Raw genomic sequence first — 10,891 nt, forward strand, 5'->3', positions numbered from 1 at the left:
GATATATCTAAGCAAGCGTCTCGCCTCACTTGGCGCGCGATGACATGAGCCATGACAACCAAGGCCAGCAGGGCGCCAGCGGGCGTAGTCTAGGACAGTTTCCTCTTTGGCGCTTAGGAGGCAAGGATGAACGTGGGTTCCCAAGGAATTCCCAAAGGTTTCCATTCCAGTGCAACAGGACCAAGACCGCTGGCTCGGCAGGACAGAGGTCACCGCCGAGCCCACCACTACATCAGGGCGTGAAGCTTTGCAGACAGAGACCACCTTTAGTCAGGATAGGGTGTACTCCTGTCCCCTTTCAAATTGGCCGCTGTGGTATCCCTTCCCGCCTAAGATGTGAGGGAAGAGAGTCAAGGCCACTATAAAGATAGGTTAGTCTCCATCATAGTGAGGGATCGGGTCGTAGACCATTGAGCTCTCCTGAGGCAGCTCACACTTGTACTAGTTCATCCTCATCCTCCTTGCGAGGCAATCCGCCACAAAGTAGGAGTAGGGTTTTACACCGCAAGGTGGCCCGAACCTGGGTAAAACCACCGTGTCCACTTCTTCTCCCGCTCGCGCAAACTTGTCGAAGTCAAGCCGTGAGGTGGCAAGCAGCGAGCTATAGCTAGGAGGGATCGTTTGCACATGCCCGAGAGTTCAAACCTTGTTTGGGTCTGCGGAGCCCCGATCCCAATAATTTGCTAGCCTCCATTTGTACTAAGTGGGAATACTACTTGTGCATCCATAAACCCAATTATGCCATATGAGTCCACCATACCTACCTATATGCGAGATTTCCATGCCTTTCTAAGTAAATTTGTATGTGCCAACTCTAATTTTCAAAATGAACTTCCTTTTTGTTTGCCAATACCGCTCATGAAGCGGCAGGGGATGGCCAATATTTTTCCATGCTAGATGTGTTATTCTCAAGATGAGTATTTATTCACTTGTCATTGCACGAGAGTGTGGTGTTAATAGGGATGCCCAGTCCCGAAATGAAAAAGAAATTTACTTTATTTTGTCAAATAGTAAATTCCTTGGAAAGTGTTGGTATGGAAGACACCCGTGGATACGGCTAGCCATGGATTCTGAAATAATGGTGGAAAAAGGAATAAAATTTATTTTTATGTTTGGGAACCGCCTATGATGTATCTAGCACGGAAAGTATTGGGAACTACTCGGTCGTTTTCGTTGACGGAAAAAGCATGCCGCCCAAAATATTTTATCTCTCAATTTAAGGTTTGAGCTCTGGCACCTCTACAAATCTCTGCTTCCCTCTGCGAAGGGCCTATCTATTTACTTTTATGCAATTTTTATTTTTATTTGAGTCTCCATCTTCTCTTATAAAGCACCAACTAGGGAGCACTATGATCATAATTGTGCATTGGATGTAGCTAATATTCGAATGTGTTTCATGAATGGATCAATGATTGAGCATGATGGGCTAGGGATAACTATCTTTAGTGTTGATGTTTTGAAAGACATGGTTGCTTGTTGATATGCTTGAGTATTGAAGTCTTCATGTCAATGATAGGCTATTGCTTTGAACCATCTAAAGTTCCAAATGTCCATGCTACAAAAGAAGAAATATGTGATGAATATGATAGGCAACATTCCACATCAAAAATTCTATTTTTATCATTTACCTACTCGAGGACGAGCATGAATTAAGCTTGGGGATGCTGATACGTCTCCAATGTTATTTATAACTTTTGATTTATCCATGCTATTATACTATCATTCTTGGATGATTTACATTCATTATATAGCAACTTTATATCATTTTTTGGGAGGAAAAAGTCCAAAACAAACCTTGAACTTGTTGACGAAAGATAAATCGAACCCTGAACTTCAAATCCCTGAAATTAGCACACCGAACTATCTATGAGTTCAGGGTTCGATTTATCTTTCGTCTACAAGTTCAAGGTTTGTTTTGGACTTTTTCCTTTTTTGGGACTAACCTATTGACATAGTGCCCAGTGCGAGTTGTTGTTTTTTGCTTGTTTTTTACTCCGTAGAATTCCGGTACCAAACGAAGTCCAAATGCCACGAAACTTTTTGGAGATTGTTTTGGACCAGAAGACAACTTGGGAGCCAAGGAAGCACCTGAGGGGAGGCCCACAGGGCCCACCACCCACATGGGCGCACTAGAGGGCCCTGGTGCGCCCTGATAGGTGGTGGGGCCCATGGAGGTCTCCTCCACCGCCTCTTAGCTCTATAAATTCTCAGATATTCCAGAAAACCCTAGGGAAGCGATCAAAACACAATTTCAACCGCCGCAAGTTCCAGAACCACGAGATCCAATCTAGAGCGCTATTCCGGCACTCTATCGGAGGGGAACACGATCATGGAGGGGTTCATCATCCTCATTGGTGCTCCTCTGATGATGCGTGAGTAGTTCACCATAGACCTACGGGTCCGTAGGCAGTAGCTAGATGGCTTCTTCTCTCTTTTTAATTCTCAATACAATACTCTCCTTGATGTTCTTGGAGAACTATTTGATGTAATGACTTTTTGCGGTGTGTTTGTTGGGATCCGATGAAGTGCGAGTTTATGATTAGATCTATCCATGAATATTATTTGAGTTTCTTTAATCTCTTATATGCATGATTGTTATAGCCTCGTATTTCTTCTCCGAAACTTTCATTTGGTTTGGCCAACTAGATTAATTTCTCTTGCAATGGGAATAGGTGCTTTGTGATGGGTTCGATCTTGCGGTGTCCTCACCCAGTGAAAGAAGGGGTAGCGAGGCACACATGTATCATTGCTATTAAGGATAAAAAGATGGGGTCTATTCCTACATGAATAGATCTTGTCTACATTGTGTTATCATTCTTATTGCATTACACCGTTTCTCCATGAACATAACACACTAGATGCATGTTGGATAGCGGTCGATGTGTGGAGTAATAATACTAGATGCAGAATCGTTTCGGTCTACTAATCTTGGACGTGATGCCTATATACACGATCATTTCCATGGATATCGACATAATTATTTGCTCTTCTATCAATTGCCCAACAGTAATTTGTTTACCAACCGTATGTTATTTTCTCGAGAGAACCAATTGGTGAAATCTACGGGCCGAGGTCTATCTTTTATCATATTGTTTTCAGATCTATTATTCCAAAAACCAAAAAATACCTTGCTACACTTTTCTTTACGTATTTTATTTTGTGTTCTTGCTAGATCTATTTATCCAATCAGATACAATTTAGTCTATCTTTTTACCGTGGAGGGATTGAATACCCCTCTTACGTGTCGGGTTGCAAGTATTTGTTCTTTGTGTGTCGATGGAAACGACACCTATGGGATCACTGGGATCCCTTCTACGGTTGGCGGGCGCGGGGTTGTGCAAAGAGCAGGTCTAGGAGCCATCACAAAGATCGTTTACCCAAGTTCGGGCCGCGAGGATGCGTAAAACCCTAGTCCTGCTTTGGTGTATGTATCTGAGTGTTCTTGAGTTCTTGAACTAGCTACGGTGCGTGTCTAGCCCAAAAGATCCGAATACCTCTCCTGGTCGCCTCAGGCCTCCTTTTATAGACAAAAGGGGTTGCCACAGTGGCACATAGGAGGTGGAAAGGTGTACAGTACACAAGCTTATCGCCTGTCATTACGGGACAAGGCGCATTAAATGTGCTCCTTAGGTGTCCCGTTGCTTTATTGGGGATGGCAACCAGGCCCGTCCCATCCGTTGCCGCTCCATCTTGCTCCGACACGCATCCAGGCCAACGAGGCATGCAGCGCCATGTAGGATGGCAGGCTGCTGAGATGGCGTGTTGGTAGGGTCTTCATAAAAGTTTTTCATGCCGGCACGTAGGTGTTAGCTGAGCTGGCCTGGAAGCTGCATGTCACCACACAGGTGCCTGCCCAGCTGGTCGGGCTGGCAGCTACATGGGAACGGCGGTGGAGTCTTGGCAGACGCGGGCCTAGCTGCGGCCCCATAGGTGTCTTTGGCAAGGGCCTTGTCGGGGCCCCGACAAGGGTCTTGTCGTGGCATCGTGGTCGTCCCCGGCAAGGGTCTTGCCGGGGGTCTCGTGGATTTCCTCGGCAGGGATCCCGCCGAGGATCGTCGTCTTCTGGTCCTCATCTGCTCTTGTGTGTTTATGATCTTGACAAAGATCTGCATGCCACCACGGAGGTGCCTCCCGAGCCTTGGTTTTAATGTGGTTGTTGGCGGCGTTGGGACCCTTGGGCTTAAGGGTGGCTCGCTCTGCTGGCATTGGGCAAGTTGCCCCGGCAAGGCTCTCGCCGGGGCCGCGGAGGCCGCCCCGGCAAGGTTCTTGCTGGGGGAATCCGCCTCGCCCTCTTGCTCTTTGTGTCTCTGTCCAGGCGTTGCTTTGCCCGTTTTGTGCTTCTGTCTCCTCCCTTTGCCCTGCTAAGTGCGGCCGCAGGCGCGGCTCTGACTGCCCGTGCACAAGTAGAGGGGTACAAAAGGGCCCCTACTTTTGTACACCGACAGGAGCCCCTGGGCCTGGGCCACACATAAGCGCAACGCGTTGTTGGGCCGAGCCCAGAATGGTGCGCGGGCAGGCGGGCGGATTTTTACCGCAGTAATTTCTTCGCTCGCTTGCGCTTCCCCACGACCCACGTTGAATGCGCGTCGTGGGGGTCGTGTGTGACGTGGGGGCATGTGTGGGGCGGCCGCTGCCCTCATGCGTCACATCGTGGTAAATGGTAACGGGGCGGCCTGCGTCTTCCCCATAAAAAGGAGAAACCGCACGCGCGACGCCCATTTACCCTACGTGTCTTCCCCAATCTCAGAACCGCCGTCCCTTTCCTCTGCCTCCTCAAACTCTCGCTTTCGCTTGCCGCTGCCGCCTCGCCCTTGCTGTCCCCATTGCTCTTGATTGTTTGTCCCCCCTCCAGCTGCCATGGCGCCAAAAACCAGCAGGGGCAAGGGAGTGGCCAAGGATGCCGAGGAAAAAGAGGCGCCGGAGAGTGAGGCGGCGGCGCGGCGAATGCAGCTTGCCTACTTTCCGTCGGCGGTCGACGCGATCCACCTCCGCGACTACTTCAAGCCCCTGTGGGGGTGCAAGACGAAGGGGCACCCTGCCACGCGCATCATCCCTGCCGGCTGCACCGAGGCCAGCCCGAATCGGTACCCATTCTTCGTCGACTACTTTTCCTGCGGGCTTTGGCCCCCTTTCTCCGATTTCTTCAATGACGTCATGCACACCTATGGCTTCCACCTCTTGGATTTTACTCCAAATGCCGTGGCGTGCATGGCTCTTTTTGCCCATCTCTGCGAGGGCTTCGCCGGGGTGCATCCCAACACGGCGCTCTTCCGCCACTACTTCTTTCCTCGAATCCAAAAGGGGGCGCCATTTCCGGTTGTGTCGCCTGGATCCCAAGGAGCCAGGGGAAGGGGACATATCCGGAGGGCGCCCAGAAGGAGAGATGGGAGGAGTGGCGGGGCCGGTGGTGCTGGATTGAAGAGGAGGACCCGCAGGTGTTTTGCCAGGTTCGCCAGGCACCGCCGGTTCGCAGAGACGATTGGAGCAGTGTCGACGCCGATGATGAGAAGCTCACGGTCGCCACCACCAGGATTCATCGCCTCACCGAGGCCAGGCTCACCCTTGAGATGATCGTGCGGGATTTCATCCGCCGCCGAATCGCTCCACTACACAACAAGGGGAGGCCGGCCTGGCTCTTCACGAACGCGGCCGACATCATGAGGCTTCGCCCTGGCTTGGACCACAACCTCACGATAATCAGGCACGCCCACTTGTGCCAGAGACTTTTTCAGCTCGACGTGTACCATGATGGCAGGGCCGAGAGGTCCGGCAAGGCTGCGAAGGCCGGCAAGGTCGTCAAGGGGCCCTTGTTTGGGTTGTCTGCGGGAGTGGTCCCGCTAAGCAACAACTCTCGCCGTAACGACATCATCGCCATGATGCCGGACTTCAACACGCACGAGCTCGACCCAAACTGGGCCGAGTTGCGGGAGGATCAGGTGCAGGAGTTCTTCGACAAGCTGTCGGAGAAGTATGTCCATGCCAAGTGGAGTTGGACTACATCACCACCAGGGCGGCGGAGGCGGAGCTCGCCCAAGAGGCTGGCAGCGCCGGCCATGTGGAGGACGAGGCCGAGGCTGCCGCGGAGGAGAAGGAGCTTGTCGGGTGGGTGGAGTCCGCTGGGGAGGCCAGCAGCACCGACACCGGGGCCCCTCTCATTGAAGACGTGGTCGACGAGTCGACCGAGGCTGACGATCCTCTGCCTTGGAGAGAAGGCGCGTCCTGCGGCGGGCCACCTCTGGTGAGCCAGTCCGGCCCAGCAGGACCGAGCAGCGGCAGGAGACCCAGGGGGAGTCCGTGCGCCTGACGAGGGCCGCGGCAGCGAAGAAGGTGGTGAAGGCCGCAGTGGCGAAGAGGAAGGCGTCCGCATCTTCTTTGTCCAAGCGTCCTCGGACGCCACCCGCTTCCCCTCCTCCCGCGGACGTCGACACGGAGGTCGTCTTCGACCTCAGGTCTCTGAGCCCGAGGAGGAAGAGGAAGGCAGCGGAAGAGGAGGCGGAGGATGAGTAAGCATTTTGTCTTCTGTCATCTCCGTCCCCTCAGATCACGCCACTTTTCTTGACTTGTTTTTATTTTTGCAGAGACATGGAGACGTTGGCCCAGAGGGTGGCGAAGAGAGCTAGGGCCTCGTCGGGCGACCAGCCCCCGGCAGGCACCTCGAGTACGCCGCTGGTGGTGGAGAGCAGCCCAGATAGCAGCCCCTGGCACAGCCCCCAGCGTACGTTCACCACTCACTCTCTATCGATGTGCATTGGGGTATGATCTCTTGGTGCTGACCTTGCCGCGGTTGCAGGAGGAGGACGGCAACAGGAGGAGCCACTGAGGGCCACCCCCAACACACCGCCCCCATCGACCACGCCACCCCGAGGGGCGTCCCTGGCAAGGGCGCCAAGCACCGAGCCCATGCACACGGAGGAGGAGGAGCAGGTGAACCCGGGCGCCGGCGGCTTTGTCCCGGCACCGAATCTTGGCGGGGATGGGGCTACTTCTTCCGAGCCCGACACGGGTGAGTTATTTGCCTTCTGTCCCTGTTCGTTCTTTTTTCTTTTTGAACCTCGGTCTTGGCTTTTCCTCATGCTCCTTCCTGGGATATAGGCGCTCCCTCGGCGGACCAGGAGGACATCGATACTGTCATCGGGGAAGTCGCCAGGGACGCTGAGGCCGGGGCCAACAAGATCGCCACCGAAGAGGCCGCCAAGGGTGCTACCGAGGACGCCGCCAAGGAGCAGGTCGAGGAGGCCGGCAAGGCCGCTGCCGAGGAGGCCAGCCAGGCCGCTGCCGGGGAGGGGGTGGTCGACGACCAACCTTCCTCCTCCGCTGCCTCTGGCTCGGGCAGGTACCTAAAGGTGAGCGACGACCTGTTTGTCCACCTCCCAGGGACGGCGAGCACCGGGGCGCCCACCGAGGGGGGGGTGTTTGATGACGAGGTGCTCGCCGCCGCCGGGCTCGAGGTTGTCGACGAACCGAGCGCCGGTGGCGGCAGTTCCCAGGAAGAGCGGCTCCTCCAGGCCATGAGCACCAACTTCCAGAAGCTCCAGGCGCTTCACCGCGCCCGCCTGTACAAGGCCAAGTCCAGGATGGCGGAGATGGACAAGGCGGAGGCGGACCTCGAGGAGCGCGTCGCCGAGGCACAGGCTTGGTTCCGCCAGGCCCACAAGGACTTGAAGGCCGCCCAGGACGTGCTGTCTGAGCGCAAGCTGGAGCTTGTCATGAAGCAAGCCGACATCGAGAAAGCCCAGGAAAGGGCGACGTAGTAGGCCGCCCAGGACGAGGCCGCTCGGCACTAGCACCAGGCCATGCTGAACTCCCAGGAGGAGGACCTTGCCGCTCGCGAGGAGAAGCTCGCTGCGACACTCCGCGGCAAGGACGAGGAGGTGGAGAAGCTTGTCGTGCAGCGGACCCAGGAGCTAGAGCAGAGGCACAAGGAGGCACTCAATGCTCAGGCCCAGGTCCAGGCCAGCAAGGTGAAGGAGCTGGAGGTGGAGCGGGATGGGCTGAAGGACCAGGTCCTGAAGCTGTCCAGGGAGAAAGACACGCTCAACGGCGCTCTGGTTGAGGCGCAGGCCGCAGTCCTCGGCAAGGCTGAGCAGCTCTCCAAGGCCAACAACTCCGTCAAAGACCTAAAGCTGAAGCTGGAGAGTCTTGAGGGGACGCTTTCGAAGGCCAAAACCCGGGAGGACGCCCTGACCAAAGCCCTGGAGGACGAGAGGCAGCTGCAGAAGAACGACGCCGCCAGCCATGAGGATTACGTGAAGGGCGAGAACCTCTAGCTCAGCCGCCTCGCCGCCGTCACCGACAAGACCACCACGCAGCTGGCTTCCATGCGGATGTCGAATGTGAGGTACGCCCCAGAGCCGAACTTGAGTCCCAACTGCAACCTGACCCTGTTCTTTGAGAGGGTTATTGGAGCCCTGGAGCGGCTCCACTCCAACCGGGCGGCCTCTCTGGCCAATGAGGCCCGGAGGCTCTGTCGCGGTGTCATGACCAAGGTCCTCGCCAAGGTGGCGTACTGGAACCCCAACCTCGACTTCGACGCCGCGCTGGAGAGCTTGCCGGAGGATGCGGACCTCGCAATGCTCGAGGAGCGTATTGAGCCCATCATCAGCCGCATCGATGGAGTTCAGAGGGTAGAGGGCCAGCGCCGGGATTAGGCACCCCATTTCTTACCGCCGCGGCGGGTTCATGACCAAGACAATTTTTATCTTTAGTTAGAACCGCAACAACAATTGATGTAATATAACTCTGCAGTACTTTTAATATCATGCACGCTATCTTCCCGTTAGATCTTTCTTCGTACGTTCATACCCTATGCTTGTTGAGATAAGGCTGCCGGCGCGTAAACCCATGCCGTGGTGCTTTAAGGACAGATCCTTAGCACCCTGCCGGAAGGGCGCTTGCTGCCGGGCAAGCCACCTTGCCGCCAGCAGCGCGGCCGCTTGAACTATTGAGCGGACTCGAGGCAGGACAAGAGCGTAGCTGGGGACAGGTAGGCCACCTCGCCGCCGCCAGCACGGCCGCATGAACTGTCGAGCAGGCTCGAGACAGAAACAAAGGCATGGCCAACAGCGGAAGGGTCCCATCGCGTGCAGGTTTCCCGTACAAAGAATGAGATCTCTCGGGGAGAATAGCCTTCTATAAGTGAAAATAGCCAAGATTTCGCGTGACTTAGCTTTTCTGTCATTGCGTGGGCGTTCACCGCATGCGCAGGCGACGTCGCCCGTTCGTCTTCTTCCTTGGAGTGACGACCACCATGAAGCTGCTGCTCCAACCAGACCAGATTTCCACAACTGCGCCCCCTACCTGGCGCGCCAAGGATGTCGGTGGAAACGACACCTATGGGATCACTGGGATCCCTTCTACGGTTGGCGGGCGCGGGGTTCTGCAAAGAGCAGGTCTAGGAGCCAGCACAAAGATCCTTTACCCAGGTTTGGGCCGCGAGGATGCGTAAAACCCTAGTCCTGCTTTGGTGTATGTATTTGAGTGTTCTTGAGTTCTTGAACTAGCTACGGTTCGTGTCTAGCCCAAAAGATCCGAAGCCCTCTCCTGGTCGCCTCGGGCCTCCTTTAATAGACAAAAGGGGTTGCCACAGTGGCACACAGGAGCTGGAAAGGTGTACAGTACACAAGCTTATCGCCTGTCATTACGGGACAAGGCGCATTAAATGCACTCCTTAGGTGTCCCGTTGCTTTATTGGGGACGGCAACGAGGCCCGTCCCGTCCATTGCCGCTCCATCTTGCTCCGACACGCGTCCAGGCCAACAAGGCATGCAGCGCCATGTAGGCTGGTAGGCTGCTGAGATGGCGTGGTGGTAGGGTCTTCATGAAGATTTGCATGCCACCACGTAGGTGTTTGCTAAGCTGGCCTGGAAGCTGCATGTCGCCACGCAGGTGCCTGCCAAGCTGGTCGGGCTGGCAGCAGCATGGGAACCACAGTGGAGTCTTGGCAGACGCGGGCCTGGCTGCGGCCCCGTAGGTGTCTTCGGAAAGGGCCTTGCTGGGGCCCCGGCAAGGGTCTTGCCGTGGCATCGTGGTCATCCCCGGCAAGGGTCTTACCGGGGGTCTCGTGGATTTCCTTGGCTAGGATCCCGCCGAGGATCGTCGTCTTCTGGTCCTCATCTGCTCTTGTGTGTTTATGATCTTGACAAAGATCTGCATGCCACCACGGAGGTGCCTCCCGAGCCTTGGTTTTAATGTGGTTGTTGGCGGCGTTGGGACCCTTGGGCTCAAGGGTGGCTCGCTCTGCTGGCGTTGGGCAAGTTGCCCCGGCAAGGCTCTCGCCGGGGCCACGGAGGCCGCCTCGGCAAGGTTCTTGCCAGGGGAGTCCGCCTCGCCCTCTTGCTCTTTGTGTCTCTATCCAGGCGTTGGTTTGCCCATTTTGTGCTTCTGTCTCCTCCCTTTGCCCTACTAAGTGCGGCCGCAGGCGCGGCTCTGACGGCCCGTGCACAAGTAGAGGGGTACAAAAAGGACCCCTACTTTTGTACACCGACATTGTGTGCAGGTATCGTTTACATATTGTTGCTCGGTTATCCTACTAGTTTGATAACCTTGGTATCATAACTGAGGGATATAGTTGTCGTAGCTGTGCTGTATCATCCCTTCCTCTTTGGGGAAATACCGATGGAGATTCAAGCCACGGCACTTTGGCGTAGTGATAGAGGAATACCCATCTATTGGGGATAACCAACAGAGTAGCACTTATCTGACCTGGGACATAAACTCATAAACACTTTTACTTATGTCTTATATTCCCAAATGTTAAGAAAAGACCAAATGGTGTTGTCATGCCATTCCATATCTTATATGGTGTCATTTCAACAGATTTGATGGTGCTCTTTTTCAGTGTAAAAGCCGCCACATTAAAAAGCATATTGGCAAATTGATTAATGTAATCTTT

The sequence above is a fragment of the Triticum aestivum genome, chromosome 2D, assembly GCF_018294505.1.
Source record: "Triticum aestivum cultivar Chinese Spring chromosome 2D, IWGSC CS RefSeq v2.1, whole genome shotgun sequence".
Taxonomy (NCBI): Eukaryota; Viridiplantae; Streptophyta; class Magnoliopsida; order Poales; family Poaceae; genus Triticum; species Triticum aestivum.